This window comes from Chiloscyllium plagiosum, unplaced genomic scaffold (genome assembly GCF_037043375.1).
Source record: "Chiloscyllium plagiosum isolate Xiang-an unplaced genomic scaffold, Cpla_swu_hap1 HiC_scaffold_42, whole genome shotgun sequence".
Lineage (NCBI taxonomy): Eukaryota > Metazoa > Chordata > Chondrichthyes > Orectolobiformes > Hemiscylliidae > Chiloscyllium > Chiloscyllium plagiosum.
The window spans coordinates 43,494,070-43,512,256 of NW_028270180.1; the positions used below are offsets into that span (position 1 = coordinate 43,494,070).

Here is an 18,187-nt window from a genome sequence, read left to right on the forward strand (position 1 = left end):
TCTGGGAAGGGCAGACTGAAGTTGAGATTCAGTAACCGCCTACTTTGGAGGATCGTGTGATGTGCTGGGTTGCACATGTCAGCGCATGAGTCTGCTGAATGAAAGATAGATGATTCAAGAGGCCCCAGGGCGACAGCGATTGCTGCCCTTAATGCATATGTTTGCTTTGCTGCACTGTTTCGGTTTCTAATGAGGTCAACAGGTATTCTCCAAATGGAAACACTATCGTGTGACTAACCACAATGACATTTCCGCATTGCTGTCAAGATTAATGTCAAGAACTGTGACTTGTGGGAATCTGAAACCAAAAAGAAACTGCTGCAGAAACAAGCCAATTTGGGAGTACCTGTGGGAGAAAACACAGCGCTGATGACGTTCTGAAACATTGCCTCTTAATGTCTCTCCAGAAATGCTGCTAGACCTGCTGAGGTTCTCTTGCAAGTTCTGTTTTTATTTTAACTGAATGGCCATTTCATCCATCAGGATGATGCAGCCAGCCTCACCACGCACCGAAATTTTACACGTTTGGAAGCTGCGAAATGATTGGATTCAAACAAACCCAATAATGATTTCCTCTTCCTCAGCTCCACAAGGAAGGAGACCTGGGAAGTGAACTGCACAGTATCGTCCTGTCGTCCTGGATGAGTGGTTAAGGCAATGGAATTGAAATTCATATGACTTTAACCATGCAACCTCGAATCCTACTGATGGCGATGGAGAACTGCCAATAATTGCGAAGGGAAATTGCTCCCTAACTTCGACTGGAAGAGTCAGCTTAAAAACAAAAACGGGCAAATCTGCAACCCACTGCCTGTCAGGGTGCAGCAAGCAGAAATTTCCAGAGAAATTTGAGACGCATTGATGTGTACACTTCTACCACCAACTGCGTTTGAAGCTGTTCGCCAACTGTTGGAAAATGAGACGAGACAGTCAGGGACTTGTGTTCGACTGGTGCAAACTTGTTCAGCTGAAGTGCATTTTCTGTGCTGCAGAAATCTTTGACATGCTGTGGTTAAGTGGTCGGAGAACCTGGCAGATGTGAAGCACGTTAAACTGGTCTCATCCTGACATCTCTCCTGCTCTCGGGGGATTTGTCTGTCTGTCCACCTGTGTGGATGAAAATGAGGATGATTTCCTCAGGGGGATTATCATACAGTGTGACCACGTCAAAGTTCAGTCCTATTATTGTGTCATTTAAGAGCACGGGGAATATCTCATTAAAATTTACCCTGGAAACATCAGAACATGCAAGGTTAAGTGCCTCATGCTGGAAGCTGGGACTAGAGTAGATGAATATCCGGTCTCCCGCACTGCAGATAGGCGGAAAGGCCTTTTCCACGCTGAAAGGAATGGAAGAAAGAACGATATTGATGTGCAGCTAAAATGATCACAAATGAAAAGATAAAAGGGGATTCGTTATGGAAACATACAGCACCATATTTCAATTTCCCTGGAAGTCTAGTGGTAAGGATTCAGTACTCTTACTGCTGTGGCAATGGGAGATTTCCTCTGACCGGTTATCTTATTGACAGCCTTCCCAAAGCAGGGAATGTTGTATGGTGCTGGCAATTGATGGAGATTTGTCACAAACACGATTCAGATTAGCGTAAAACAAATAAGTGTGAATCCTGGAAATCTGAATCAACAACAGGAATTGACATACAAATTCAGCCGGCCTGACAGCATCCGTGGAGACAAAAAGATTTAATTTTTCATATCGACAGAATCAGGTTACTTGTGCATTTTATTGTTTTAATTCCAGGGTAATTGCCAGTTTCACTTCACGAATCAGCATACATATCAGAATCTCTCATTAGCTGACATAGGTCATCTGTAAAATGAAAAATGTCATATCGGCTGTAATGCTGTTGCGGTTCTCCTGAGTTCGTGAAAGTCTGGCCTTACTCATTACCTTTATCTTCTCCTTTCTGTCCATGAGCAACAACGTTGAATGGAGAGCTTCTGTTTTCAATGTCTACCTTCGTATGCTTATGTATGTGTCTCCCTTTGTCTCTCTGTACCACCTCACTCTCTTCTACATTCTCCCACTCTCTGTCTGTCAATATCCCTCAATTTCTATTCCTTCTCTTGGAAAAGTCTGAAATTCGGTGACAGTTTGAGAGTATACCTGTTTCGTGTCTTCCTCCGCCTCCCCACCAACCTGCCCCACCCCCAAACCGCCCGGGCCAGAGTGTGTAGAACTGGGCTCACAGTCTCCAGGTAATATCTCTGTCACTTAGGTCTGAGGTCAGGTGACATTTCTTCACTCAAAATACGATCATTTACAATTGTAATTAGAATTCGTAACCGACCAGAAGAAAAGCAGTTTCTCTCCAATTTAGGATTTCAATGACGTCATTGCAGTTTGCCTAAAATTAATGAATGGTGACAGCAGACAATAAGAGCTGTCATCTAGCAATGGATGCGTTATTACCACAACATTTCCTGGCAAGTCTGCAGTGTCTCCTGCCTCACTTCATTATTTAAAAAAAGACTTGCTGTGACAGCGAGAGACTAAAAGTAGAAGCGATGGAGAAATCATTGTTGAACAGTGTACAGAATCTCGGCGTTGGATCAGCAGGATAGAACATTGACGAATGGGTCCACAGCAGGCGGCAGGGCTTGGTATCACAAAATGACAACGGGCTGAGCTGAAACACAAGAAGCATGCTGAGCCGTCACTGTCGCGATATTGGATCAACAACACGGCTTTTACAATAACTTTATGTAATGAACTTTCAATGTACGGAACATTTCACAGCATTTGACACCATTCCCGCCTGGTTATTACCAGATGCTTTAACTGACAAAGCCACATACGGTGTTCTTCAAATCCGTTTGTGCATTTAATTAACTATTTGATCACAGTAACTCGGACTTCCTTGCAGTCATAAAGCTGTTCGATGAGAAAATATATCAACCTGCGCTTGTGCAGGAAAGAACAGTTCCCAGCTGGTCTTCCTTCACTGAAAATGCACCGAAAGGGGCAATCTCTTCTTGTTTGCTTTCAAACTATTGCCTTCCCCTCTGTAATATGACAGGATAAAGAGGCTGCGTTCATCCTCTCGGGGCCGATAAAACGCGTGAATATGCACAGAGGGAATCTCATACCAAAAGATCAGGGTAATTGTGGTGAATTTACCAGGAGTGGTGTGTGAGTCGGTGTTAACAGTGGGAAGTAAGGGCTAACCCATTAGCACTGACATTGAGCCTTGCACCAACAGCACCTCACTCACTTCTTGCCTCACGTCTCCCAGTCATCATTGACTTTTACTTTATCCGACTCCCCCTTCGAAACTTCTCACGTGTTCCCGAACACTTCCGGATTTCCAATTCGAAATTGCAGCCGTTTGAAACGAATTTCTGGAGTATGCACGTCACTCTTTGGGACCAGCTTCACTGCCCATCCATAATTACTCCAGAGCTTACGATAGTAAGTTACTTTACAGAATCGTGGAATCAGAGATGTATCCCTGATATCGCTAGGGAATTCCAAGAATTAAAACAAACGACATTGAAGGAACAGTGAGATGTTTCAGCTGAGAAAGGAGAGATTCTTAGAGGCGATTTGCGGTGACAGGTGTCTCGTGTATCTGCCGCAATGATCCTTCTAGTTGCAGGCAATCAATCACTGGATTGATTCTGGCAGGTCCGCGTCTGTGCTCTGTGTGGAAGCAGGAAATAGTTTACATTCAGAGAAACCAAAAGAAGAGAAATAAGTCTTTATTTCCTGAATGCGAATTGGATCCAGGTCTGTGCGATTCAAACTCAGACTCTGAAGCAGGGACTCCACTGATGCTGACAATAACCCTTGACCTAACCTGTCCAAACTTTTGTACCTATTTTCTATCTCCCCACATTTTGGAGCACCAGTCCTTGCCGTGAGTGGTGAAGGAGCTAACTACTCCCTCGCCGAAAAACAATTGGGGCCAGAGACCCATATATCTGTCCCGCAGCGAGTAATGCTTTGCTCCGAACAGACCGGGTTTGCTGTGTGGGACTGAAACTGTGTTCGATCACACACACACACGGTGTAACAGCTGCCAGCAGATGTGGAGAAGGTTGGGGCGGATTCAGACCCATTCTGGGAAATAGACTGGATCCAGAATTCAAGGGAGCTTAGTGTCACAGAAAGAAGGCTGGAGAATTGGGTTGGGAAAAATATCAGCCATGATCGAATGGTTGGGCAGACTAGATGGGCTGAAAACTCTAACTGTCCACCGATGCCTTCTGGTCCCTGGCCATCCGGAATCGAAGGAAATAGAAACAGAGTTTTTGTTTTCAGTTCGAAGTCCTCCGGTCATAACTGGGTGAGGTGAGACATGGAGCACGTCTGATGTAAGATTAGAGACTGGGAAAATGTTTGGAGACAAAGTAATAAAAGAGGATCTGAGTATAAAGTTGGAAGTCAGGAGATATTCAATAAAAAGGAAGAGTGTGTAAGGCAGAGGGAGATGGACATGGAGAAAGAAGTGTCACTGGTCTTGAAGTCTTAACTCTATTTTCTTTTCCAAGATTCTACCAGACCTGCTGAGATTTTCCCGCAATGTCTTTTGTTGGTACTGAAACAGAAGATGGGAGTGAGTTCCTGGATCAACCAGCTCTCTGTTCTGTGGTCGTTTGAATTCCTCGTTCGACCAGATCACATCTCAGCCACTCGAAAACCTCACTAACCTGCCCCACCCCACCCCTGTTACTGACGGCTCACCCACCTATTGTGTATCGCAGGATTTCACTCTGCCACTTCCTCCAAGTCATTCGGTCAGATAAAACATTAAATCCGATGACTGAGCAGTCTGGATTTCACGAAATATATCTTTGCCACTTGAAAAATGCTCATTAATGTCGATTCGGTGATTTCTGTTAAATAGACAATGGACAGACAATGCTGCTTTATGACCCAACACCGATAACTCCTTTATTGTGCAATGGACTTTTACATAGCCCCTTATTGATTGCTTGCTAAAATTCAAATGAACTTGACTGAGCATCGTCCTTCACCAAGTCTGCAGGTCATGCTACCAAAGAAATCTGTCAGATTGTCAACGTGTGATTTTCCTTTCAAAAATGATGTTGACTCAGTTTGACTGTAATCATCTCTTCTAAACATTCTGCTTTTCTTAATTTGCAATGGTGGTTCACATTTTCGAAATGACAACAAAGACATTAGAGCAGATGGAAGCAATTTAACCCATCAAGTCAGCGACAAGTTTCAATGAGATCACGGTTGATTTGGTTAATCTTCAAATTCTCTTTCGCCTCATCTCTGTGGCCCTAGATTCCCGAAGTGGCCAAATGTCTATCTTTCTCAGCCTTGCATGTATACAGCCTTGACAACCCTCTGTTGCAAACAACATCACAGATTTGCTACCCTCTGAAAGAGAAAATATCCCCCACACCGAAGTCTTACATAATTGGTCCCTTCCGATGTGAGGAGTCCTTCTGGTGCCACATTATCCCAGGTGTATATCATAGCAGAAAAAAAACCCTCAAGATCGGTCTGCCCTGTCCAGTGCCAGCTCTGAGTATTTGCAGGATTGTCTTTTTTGACTTTTGAATGAACAAATAGACCTGGATTATTTTCAAAAATGCTTCATTGTCTGTAATTTCACTGGCCGTTTAGCGCGCTAGAAAGTCGAGTGCTTGATCACAAATATATCACTCTCAAAATATTATCTCTGTTTCTCTTTCCACAAGTACCGCACGATCCGTCGTTTTTCTGCAGTATTCTGTGAATTTACTGTGCACAAGTGCTGCATTTCAGTAAGTTCCTTCAATTACAGTCCTCTGGACACTGACCCTGTTCAGTGACAATACTTCCTCCTGATCGTCAATGTGCCAATCCCCACCGCACCCTCCCCCATCAAGATAAACAGCTGCAGAACATCTTCAGTTAAGTCTCTTGGCTCCAAAGAAAACTTCGGGAAACTCTCCAAATGCCAGGAAATCTCGACCATGGACATAGTGAAAAACAGAGGAGTGTTAAAGAGATTTTGGGAAAATATTATCAATTGGCAGGTGGAAAAAATGTTAAAGAGGCAAACCTTATAACCCAGTCTCCAACATTGTGAATCTTCAGAAACTCTGTGAGAACTGAAATCCAAGGAGAATGAAGAAGGGTGAACTGCCCGAATGAGCAGAGACAGTCAAGAGAGCTTCCCCATCTTTAAGAGGACAGACCATTAATTTTGATGTTCTCTGGACATGAACTGATCTGAGACATTGAAATAATTCTCGTTCCCCTACATGACATATACAAACCTCATCTCGACTCCAGGACAATGAAAAACCTCAGGACCACACAAGGGACAAGAAGGCTTGAATGGAGGTGGTCCCAGTTGGAGGAGAGCTGGTGCTCAGTGACATGGGTGTGTCTGTCGTGGATGGGATAAGACTGTTCCCATGCCTCCATAATGAATGTTATGGAGGCATGGGAACTGATAAAACTGATAAGAGGGCACTTATCGGTCTGGGAAGGACAGACTGAAGTCTGTCACAGCCTGCTTTAGATGTTCGGGCAAGGTTTTAGGTTGGAAGTTTCAGCGTATTAGACCGTTAAATGAAAGGCTGGTGGTTCAAGACCTCCAAAGGCGACAGCGAACGTTGTTGTTAAAGCATCTGTTTTCTCTGCTGCAGGGTTTCTTGTTTCTAATGGGAGCAGGAAAATGTTCCTCAAACGGAAAATGTCCGTGTGAAGAACCACAAAGAACTTTCTGCAATGGTTTAAAGGTTAATGTAATGAACTGTGGACTCTGGGAATCTGAAACAAAATCAGAAACTGCTGACAAAACTATCTGATTTGGCAGTACCTGTGGGAGATTATTGAGTTCTGATGAAGTTGTTAAATATTGTCCACGATTCTCTATTGTCACGATGCTGCCAGACCTGCTGAGTTTTGTCGTGGAAAAAGTATAGAGAATCACCAGGAGACGTAGAGTGTTCTTCAAGAAGTCGGTTTATTATTTGCAAACGAAAAACCGTGACACCGAGAAAGCAGATTCTAGAATCCTCTCGAACTTCATTGTCCATGGTTTTTTTTATAAATTTTTCCCATACTTTGTTTGTTTATCAGCATGTCTAAATATTTTAATCAAAGTACCTCACACTCGCAACACAATAAACCAGTGATGTTAGTTCCAACATCTCTTTAATTGTTCATTCTACTTAACCTTATTCTCATGTGACGGTTAGATATTTAATCTCACCTTTCGCAACAATGGGCTTTCATTCCAGACGCTACTTCATATTTTCCCGATGTCATAATTAGTCATTTATTGTCAATAATCTCAATCAGGCTGACTCTATTAACTTTTAATTAGATATTTAATGTCATGTCCCAAATATTTATGTTCCCAATCGAGTCATTATGATACTTAACAGGAAGCCTAACTTTACTAACTGTAATCTAATCTCACCATCGAGACCTTTCAGCGTCAACCTTTCTTTGCTAATTGGTGTGAGAGAATTCCACTATTCTTATCTCATCCTGCATTCTACACACCCCTTGCAATAGATCGCCAGTGGGGTTCATGCTTTAAGCCTTCCCGTGCTTACATGCTTTAAGCCTTCCCTTGCTTTCATGCTCTTTATTTTCCATAATAACATTTTGTCATTCTGACCAAAGGCAGTCATTCCTGGCACTGAATTTACTAACGTTGAATTGTCTGTGATCAGAGAGGACTGTCCCTGTAGGTCTGCTCCCGACTCTCCACCTACCGCTCTGTTAGTAACCTCTCAGTCTCCTGGGAATTGCACTGTTCCCAATTTTGCCGGATTCCAGGCCTTTAACCTTGGCTGAGCAGACAGTCGATGGTCTGAGGAATATCATTCCCAAACGTCTCATGTCCGAGGTAATAACAATTAATAACGATGTCTGTGCATCCTCCTCTATTCTGTGAAAATCATTGTTGCGGACTGTAGGAACATTTATTGACCGAAATTGAGGAGGTTTTGAACCAGATCAACTCCTATGAGTTAAGAAGATGGTCTAGATCCTTTTTTCTTTTCCCCTGAAGGCAAATGTACGGCAATGCAATTCAATTGGTGAAACTTCCAGGCTTGAACCGAAACACAATTTACTTCGCACTATCGTTGTAACACAAACAAAAAACAAAGTGTGGACTAACCTAACTCTATTAGAAAACTTAACAAAATGAAATATCATTTAACTACGAACCAGCCAATGTTCGAATATCGTAACATTGCATAAACTACACAAATCTGGCCTACCTGCTAGCGGAATGATATTGTGAAACTTGAACAGATGAGAAAAAGGTATAATGTGATGTTTGTAATTCTTAAGCTTCCAAATGGTTTTGAGGTGCGAATGTATTTTAACCTTGAAGAAATTTGATGTATTTAAACCTCCTTCCTGTCCACGATAGAAGCTATTGAATCTGGTCCGAATTTCCAGGGGCTTCTGTAATTATTTAAGGTTTCTGACGACAGCAATCTCTCACTTTTCGAACAAAACAAAATGAACCTTATGTTGCGAACAATATTCAAATAAGCAATGGGCAGCAGAGAGGAAAGCTTTTGAGCAACGCTGCCCGGATTGTCACGGCAATTTACAGGAACCATCGCCATGAAAACCCAAAAGCAACCTGACAAATCCGTTTCGCCACAGAATGCAACGTTGGTGCTCAAGACTTTTCCTTTTAAAACCACAACACTGCGATGGCCGGGAATCGAACCCAGGTCAACTGCTTGGAAGGCAGCTATGCTCACCACTACACCACCACCGCGCTTGCAGCTGAACTCTCCCTTTTCCGAAACACACATAACAAAGCCGTGATAGTCACCAACTGAACTGGGGCTGAAAGCAAAACAATAAAATTGCTTGTCAAACGTCAACAGGTCTGAAAACACCAGCATCAGAAGCCTTCAGCCCTTAAGAACAATCACTGGATCCAAAAGGTTTAGTCCTCACAAATGATGCCGGACCTGCTGAGTTTCCCAGCAATTTCTGTGCTGTCTCTCAGATCTGCAACGTCTGCAGTTCTTAGTCAGATATAAAACAAACGTTGACCCATTGAAGGGGTATTTGATCAGGTGATTGTCTTCTTCATACACAGATATAGATGGGATAGAGTATAGGATCATAAAATTCTTACAGTGTAGAAACAGGCTGTTCGGCTCATCATGCATCCCACCAAGTCTCACCCTCTACGCTATTCCTGTAACCCCGCATTTCTCATGGCTAACCATATAACCAACACTCACCTGGACACTACTGACTATTGAGCGTTGCAAATCCACCCTAACCTGCGCATCTTTGGACTGTGCGAGGAAACTGGAGCACCCGGAGGAAACTCACGCAGACACGGGGAGAATGTGCAAACTCCACACAGACAGTCTTCAATCAGACAGGGATCTGGGTAATTGGAGAGGTTTCAAGAGGGAGTGCAGACTGCTGTGTGTATGATGGGCCGAAAGCCTGATCTCAGTGCTGTAAAGGCTCTACAGTAATATGATTCCCTACATCCAGGATTCAACAGAGTTTGCATTTTGTTTTAATCCGTCCTGTTATTGACATTATTTTGAGTGAAATGTATAGAGAGAGGTTGTTTGCGCATTCACTCAGATCTGTGTTTTGATGGGTCAGGAGCAACATACAAAACAACAACTGTCGGAGGGAGAATTGAATTCCCCCTCCGAATCTGCCGAGGACATGCAGGACCAGGAATTTCTCTATAACCACTCACTCACCACCCAACGCCTTGAGGAAAAACGCCTGATCTTCCGCCTCTGGAACCTCCAGATATCGTGTGTGTGTGTGTGTGTGTGTGTATGTGTGTGTGTGTGTGTGTGTGTGTGTCTGTGTGTGTGTGTGTGTGCGTGTGCGCGTGTGTGTGTGTGTTTTGTGCCTGTCTCTTTGTGTGTGTGACAGACGAAAATACGTACAGAGACTCAGGCACAATCACATGTGCAGAGAGATGTGCAAAGACACATACAGACAGAAGCACACATATCGACTTAAAGAGACACACGTGCACATACAGTCACACAGACATACACACACAAGCGCACAGATGTTGATGGAGACAGCAAAAGTGATATTATCAGAATTTATTTCCTAAAAATAAATGAGAAATTAATAGATTTTTGGATTGTTTGACTTTACAGGAAATTTGTCCATAATTTTGTCCGAACAGCTGCGCCTTTAACATGTTTTTGAATGAAATAAGAAAAAGGTGGTTTAGTTAGTAGAGTGCGAGGTTAATGTTGAAGGATGAAAGCAATTTGAATTGATGAACCTATTTTACCATCCTTGCGTTTTCCAGTCTTTTCAAAATGGCCGCTGATGCTTCTGAATTGGGTCTAAGTGCTTTCTTGTTCCAGGATGATAAATTAGGAATTGAGAACCTGGAGGATAGTTCTATTAGAATCAATACCGAACATTGGAAAAGTACTCTTCCATAGGAAAGGGGACTTTGGGGTTTCTGTTAGATCTTCAGTACTTTGAAGACGACCAAACAAAGAACAATGAAATACAAAATTACACAGATTGTAATCCACTGGCCTTCTTTAAATGTTTCAAATTAACAATGCATCATATTTTGATGGTGTCGTTTGTTGTAACCATTTTATTATACACATCACCAGATAACTGAATGTGAATTCAGATATATTGTCCTAAAATACAAATGGTGAAATACGTAAAAGCTTTAAGAAATGCGAAGGTTGCATAACATTGCAAGAAGGGAGAATTAATAAATAGACTGTACTTGTTATAAAAAATGTGCATCATGTATTTTGAAAGTAAATGCGTTTTTGAAATGGCATTTTAGTTTTCTCAGGGCGAATACATATAAAACATATTTTAAAAAAGAATTGAGTGTGATTGTGAACTAAAATGTGAAAAGAGCGACCTTATAAACAGATCGGAAGTGGAGGATAGCTGCAAGGTTTGACAGCAATTTACCTGATAGTGACCCAATAATTGAAATGTGAATGGAGATGAACGGAGTTATACACAGCATTTGTTTGTGACAAGGAGCTCATTGATTATTGGCCACGAGTTCACCACTGACAAAGGCTGTCTGCTACCAGCAACGATGTGATTGGTTCTCAGGCAACTACACAGCTTGGGACTCTGAACAAGATACAGGGAAGTCTTCAACTGCTCAGGAGCTCTCTCTCCTCGCGGCAGTGATCGGTGCTTTAATCCTGACGAAACCTGGTTTATTTTTGTTTCAGCTGTTCCTATGCGCTCTGCCTTTTAATGAGTGTGTTAGAGACTGTTTGTAAGTATGAGCCAGTCCTTCTGCATGGTGTAACTCAATGACAGCCTCCAAGATGCACTGTACAAATTTAACAAGGCTCTAAAGACATGACAACGAAGAAATGGAAGGGCAGGGGAAGCAGATGAATGGGAGGCTTAGGACTTGGAGCCAGTGATCAAACCTGGTTAAATGAAAAGTAGACGAAGAGAAATGAAGAGTAGAGTAGATAACGTCAGGAAGTATGGGATACAGTGAGATTTGGCGATCTGGATTCAGAATTGGCTGGCTGACAGAAGGCAGAATGTGCTTGTAGATGGAAAATATTCTGCCTGGAGGAAAGTGGTGATTGGGGTCCCGCAGGACTCTGTTCTTGGGCCTCTGCTCTTTGTAGTTCTTATAAATGACGTGGATGAGGAGGTTGAAGAGTGGGTTAGTAAGTTTGCAGATGGCACTAAGGTTGCAGGTATTGTCGACGGTATAAACGGCTAGGTCAGGCTGCAGCGCGACATAGATAGGATGCAGATCTGGGCATGGCAGATGGTGTTCAACCTGGATAAACGCGAAGTGATGCATTTCGGAAGGAGGAACACGAATGCTGAATATAAGATTAAAGACAGGATCCTTGGTAGTGTGGATGAGCAGAGGGATCTGGGTATGCAAGTACAAAGATCCCTCAAAGTTGCCACCCAAGTGGATAGGGTTATTAAGAAAGCATATGGAGTATTCGCTTTCAATAAGGGGGATTGAGGTTAAGAGCTGCGAGGTTTTGCTGCAGCTCTACAAGTCCCTGGTGAAACCACTCCTTGAATATTGTGTCTACTTCTGGTCGCCCTACTATAGGAAAATGCCGAGGCTTCGGAGAAAGCGCAAAGAAGGTTTACCAGGATGCTGCCTGGACTGGAGGGCTTGCCTTATGAAGAAAGTTGGGATAAGCTAGGACTTTTCTCTCTGGAGAGAAGGAGGAAGAGAGGAGACCTGATCGAGGTATAGAAAATAATGTGTGGAAAAGATACAATCAATAGGAAGAGACTTTTCCCACGGCCAGGATTGACTGTTATGAGAAGTCATAGTTTGAAGATATTAGGAGGAAGGTATAAAGGAGATGTCAGAGGTAGGTTCTTTACGCAGATGGTTGTGAATGCATGGAATCGGTTGCCAGCTGTGGTCGTGGAGGCAGAGTCATTGGGGACATGGTGCGACTCCTGGACATGCACATGGATAGCAGTGAGTTGAGGGGTGCGTAGGTTCTGTTACTATATTTGATATTAGAATTAAATCTCGTGGGCCAAACGGCCTGCTCTGTGTTGTACTTTTCTATGTTCTATGTTCTATGAGTGTGTACACTTGGTATATCTAAACGTAAGGTGTCAACCTGGTGAAGCTACGACTCAGAAATAGTTGCATGCCAGAAACCATAAGAAGCAACGGATAGACAAGGCTAATTGACTTTATCACTCACGGATCAGACATAATATCTGCAGTCCTGCCAGCTCCCATCATAAATGATGCGGGACAATATAATAAATCATTTCTTTCACATGAACGACGAGGCTGAGGGATATGAAATAGATCCTTTCGAAATTATGACAGTCATGGAAGTAATGGATAATGGAAGCCTTTTACACAGACCACAGGAGACATAGTTTTAAAGTGTTATCGAGCAGACCAGACCCAGATGTATGGTATGCAGATTGATTTTGCTTGTTTTATGATAGTCATACATTCTGAGAAACAGTGAAGAATATTGTGTTGCATTCTCTCCAGTACAAATCATACCTTACATAAGGTCATCAGTTTAATATAGTTTCACAGCTTTTGAACAGGTGCAGAAAAGGATCAACTCTATATATAACAGGTCCATTAACAAGTTTGATAACAACACGGAAGAAATTGTTCCTGAATCCCTTGGTGCGTATTTTCAAACATTTGCATCTTCTGTCCGATGGAAGAGGTTGGGAAAGAGCATTGCGGTGGTGGGAGGGGCCTTTGATTGTGTTGGCTGCATTCCTGAAGCAGTGGGAATTCAAGACTGAGTCAATGGAAGGAAATATGATTTGAGTGATGGATTGTGTTAGGTACATGCATCTCTGCAATTTCTTGCAGTACGGCCAGAGCAGTTACCATACGAAGCATCTGGATAGAATGTTTTCTGCAGTGCAATATTAAAATTGATCAGAGTCATTACCAAAATGCTAAATTTCCTTCCCCGTCTGAGGTGGTAGATGCATTGATGTGCTTTTTTGGCTGTAGAGTTGACATGGATAGACTGATTGTTTGTGATATTACTCGGATCTTGAAGCTGTCCGTCACCTCCAAATCAGCACCAATGGCAGAGACCAGTGTGTGTCCTTCAGTCCAATTCCTGAAGTCAATGGCCAGTTCCCTTGTTTTGCTGACATTGAGGGAAAGATTGTTGTCTTTTCACCATGTCACGCAGCTCTATTTCCTGTAGGAGAAAGTGAGGACTGCAGATGCTGGAGATCAGAGCTGAAAAATATGTTGCTGGAAAAGCGCAGCAGGTCAGGCAGCATCCAGGGTGCAGAAGAATCGACGTTTCGAGCATAAGCCCTTCTTCATGAATGAGGAAGGTGTGCCAAGCAGGCTAAGATAAAAGGTAGGGAGGAGGAACATGAGGGAGTGGCGTTGGGAATGCCTAGGTGAAGAGAGATTAAGGTGATGGTGATAGGTCAGAGAGAGGGTGGGCGGGGAGAGGTCAGGTAGAAGATTGCAGGTCAAGAAGGCGGTGCTGAGTCGGAGGGTTGGCACTGAGATAATGTGGGGGGAGGGGAAATGAGGAAGCTGGGGATATCTGCAGTCATCTCTTGTGGTTGGAGGGTTCCTAGGCGGAAGATGAGGTGCTCTTCCTCCAGGCGTCTCTTGCCATGGTCTGGTGATGGAGAAGGCCAAGGACCTGCATGTCCTTGGCGGAATGGGAGGGGGAGTTAAAGTGTTCAGCCAAAGGGTGGCTGGGTTGTTTGGTGCGGGTGTCCCAGAGGTGTTCTCTGAAATGTTCCGCCAGTAAGCGGCCTGTCTCCCCAATGTAGAGGAGGCCACATCGGGTGCAGTGGATGCAGTAAATGTTGTGTGTTGAGGTGCAGGTGAATTTGTGACGGATATGGGAGGATCCCTTGGGGCCGTGGAATGAAGTGAGGGGGAGGTGTGGGCGCAAGTTTTGCATTTCTTGCGGTTGCAGGGGAAGGTGCTGGGAGTGGAGGTTGAGTTCGTGGGGGTTGTGAAACTGACAAGGGAGTCGTGGAGGGAGTATTTCCAGAACGCTGGTAGGGGAGGGGAGGGAAACATATCCTTGGTGGTGGGGTCTGTTTGGAGGTGGCAGAAACGACGAAGGATGATACGATATCTGGAGGTTGGTGGGTTATAGGTGAGGACCAGTGGGGTTCGGTCCTCGTGGCGATTGGAGGGGCGGGGTTCAAGGGCGGAGGAGCGGGAAGTGGAGGAGATGCGGTGGAGAGCATCGTTAACCACGTCTGAGGGGAAATTGCGGTCTTTGAAGAAGGAGGCCATCTGGGTTGTTCGGTATTGGAATTGGTCCACCTGGGAGCAGATGCGGAGGAAGTGAAGGAATTGAGAATATGGGATGGCGTTTTTACAGGGGGCATGGTGGGAGGAGGTGTAATCTAGGTCGATTTTGAGACCTATCCACTATCGTGGTGTCATTAGTAAATCTGTAAATGGAGTTAGAGCTGAATTTGGCGGTACATTCATAAGGGGGTAAGAAATATTGAAGGGGGCTGAGTGGACAGCCTTGAAGGACACCAGTATTGCGTATTATTGAAGAGGAGGAGTTTCCAACTCTCCTCATTCATTGTGATCTGCAGGTCAGAAAGTTAAAGATCCAGTTCTCGATGTGAGGAAAGTCCTAGGACTCAGAAATGTCGATGAGTCTTGTTGGCATTAGGGTCTTCAAGGCAGAGCTAAAGCCAATTTCCAGAAGTCTGATGTAGGTGTCCATGTTATCCAGATGTTCCAGAGATGAGTGAAGTGCTAGAGAGATGGGGTCTGCATGGATCTATTACGGTCGTGGCGAATTATCGAGGACCTGAGCAATCTGGGAGTTAATGTTTGCCATTCCTAACCTCTTAAAGCACTTCATAAATGAGAACGGCCATGATTGCATTAAAAATCGGAGCAGGTTCGAGGAGCCGAATTCCAGACTCATGCTCCTATTTCTTGTGTTCATTTGTTCTTTATAGCTCAGAGGGAAACATGTTAACGAATGGTCCTGGCAGACAATGAAGATCCACATACACAAATCCCATTTCTCGGCTATAAGCCCATTGTCCTGAAGATTTCAGCAATGCATGGGTTGTTGAAATACCACACAGGTAATATGAATGCTTATGATTCAAACATTCATCCTAGAAATGAGAGTGTGTGAGACTTTACGTTCTTCTGGTTGTATGGTAGCCGACTGTAAAATGAACATCAGCAGGAACTGCAAAGAGGAGGGTTTCAGATAAAGGAGCACAAGCAGTCCAAGAGCTGCAAAAGTTGTTCGGAATAGGGCATCCTGCACAAGAACTACCCAAGACAGAGGAGGGGGGCCTGGGAGTGAGGGTGTCGATCCAATATTACCAGAAGTGTTAACGTGAGTTGATCAATCAATGAATTAATTAAAATTTGTTGAAGAAATATATCTGACTCTCTCTGTCCCTCTTTTTTTAAAAGTGATAAAATACCGCCCTCTGCTGGCCTCCCAGTGTCACTGTACAAGCAGCAGATTTTCTTTTCTCTCTGGGGCACTTTGCTCCTGTCCCTGTTCATTCTTTTATTTCTGACAGTCTCACAATGCGCTGAATGACGCAAAGGCGCAAACGGCTGCGCAGCGACGTCACAAAAAGGATGGCCACAACCAGCGGGGAAAGTCTGACACCGAGGAAGCGAGAGGAGGCAACAGGTGACTCGTGCCAGGGCCGTGACGTGAGGGAGAGCGATCCCCTCTGGCCGCCACGAGAGGAACCAGCAACCACTTTCTGAATAAAAGCAACTCGATATTTTTGGAGAACTAGGTCGTTTATTCTCATTTCAACATTCTGTAACAAGGCAGCACCCACCCCCTGAAATACTTCAATGCTATAGTACAGGAAATGTATAAATGTTAGGAAACACAGAACGATGAAAAGGTTTAACATTGTTGCTTGGACAGAATTTCAGCAGTGGCCCTGTTTTCTGCCTCCCTCCATTTTCAAATCGAAAAGTTACATTTGTTGCTTCCGAGTTTAAATGATCCTTCTCTGAATTTAATGAAGGAAAACAAAAGAAGTGGAGAGCAATAGTGATAAGGGGATTGCATTGTTCGGGCATCAGGCAGATGTCTGTGACAGTGTAGATGCGACACCAGGTAGCACACTGCCTCCCTGGTTGCAGAGTCTGGGATGTCACTGAGTGGCTGAAGGACAGTCTGAAAAGGATACGAGCAAATATAAGATGTGGCAACGGTTGGAGCCTTGAAAACAGTACATAGGAAGCTGTGAGATCAATTGACAACACAGGGTTAAATACAAAGTAAAGTTCCATCGATGATGCCTAACCAAACATTTGGAAGATATGTATAATCTGAGAAGTGATAGAAATTTAACTCACTCTCAACTATCACCACAGAAACACACGCGCATACGTGCGTGCGGGCGCACACACACACGCACACACACACACGTGCGCACAAACACACACACACAGGCACACACACACACACACACACGCACACAAGCAGTAATTCTCGATTGTTATCCAAGAGGGTTCCCATTTTCAAACAAAAAATAGATGTATTCCAGAACTTCATCACAGAGTTCTTTACAGGATTGTTTCTGTTCAGTTTGGATTCTAAATTAGATTCCTGATTCGGAACATCCACATGGACAATTTTCCTCAACCCATGTGCTATGTCCTGCTCACAAAAACTGCATTTGATTCCAATACCGTATGTTGTTTGATACAGGAACCTTTCGGTGTCGGGGGGATTGAGTCTTGAGTCCGACCCAGGTGTGTGAATGTCCTGTTTATCTGACATCCAGGATTGTTTAATGAAGCTTTGATGTTTGGAAATCCTGATGTTAATTTTTTACAGTCCCTTAGGAGAACTGTATTTACTTTCAGTCAAGTTCACCTTTATTCTGGATCCTATTAATTGATTCAACATCATTGTCCACAACCTTGGACACAAATCGGGAGAGTTAAAGTGATGGCGTCACCAAATATGTGGACAGTTTGGCAATTATGACCAAGACTTGGGCCTGGGGAGGTGAAGACGTTTTACTGTGATCGTGCAGGAGATATGGACACCATGAAGCATCTCCAAAATGATAACGGATGAATGTGTCAATTCACAGATATTCTGGGCGAGGAGAGTGAAACAGGCAGACACACTGAATAAGGAACAGAGAGTGACAGAAGGCTTTTGAGATTTCCAAAAGTCATCTGCTCAAGTCAGTCTTGATCTAAAAACTGAGTATATTATTGGTGAAACTCGTTTAGAAGTAATCTCTGAAGTGGAAGTAAGCTGCTGACAAACAAATCGATGTAGCAATGATAAGTGAATGAGCAAAGCCTTGTCTTTTACAATACAAAGTGGAGAGTGTCAGGGAGAATCGACAGAGACTTTAGTTTAAATGGGGAGATTTTCTAGGACTCTGACGTAGAGAGGGATCTGTGTGTCCTGGGATATTAAAACACATTAAGTTAATCTGCAGGGGCAGCAAGGTATTAGCAAGGCAAAGGGATGAAGTTTTCGTTTGTTCATTGGACGTGAGTATCACTGGCTGGGCTCAGCATTTATCCCTCATTCCCATCAGCCCTTGAGAAGATGGTAGTGAACTGCCTTATTGAACTGATGTACTCCATAAAACATTATTTTTGGAGAAACTGAATGTCGCAGAAATTAAACTGCAGCTTTTAAACTTAACTGTTTGGGTGGCACAGTGACTCAGTGGTTAGCATTGCTGCCT

General features: G+C 43.6%; 1 non-coding gene and 1 gene segment (V, D, J or C); one reads left to right on the top strand and one right to left on the bottom strand.

The window, feature by feature from the left end:
* Positions 1-18,187, top strand: part of LOC148137593 (Ig heavy chain C region-like) — a 784,089-nt gene that overhangs the window by 322,627 nt on the left and 443,275 nt on the right.
* trnag-ucc (transfer RNA glycine (anticodon UCC)) lies at positions 8,673-8,744 on the bottom strand. Its single transcript has one exon. It is a non-coding gene; the product is annotated as a tRNA-Gly (tRNA).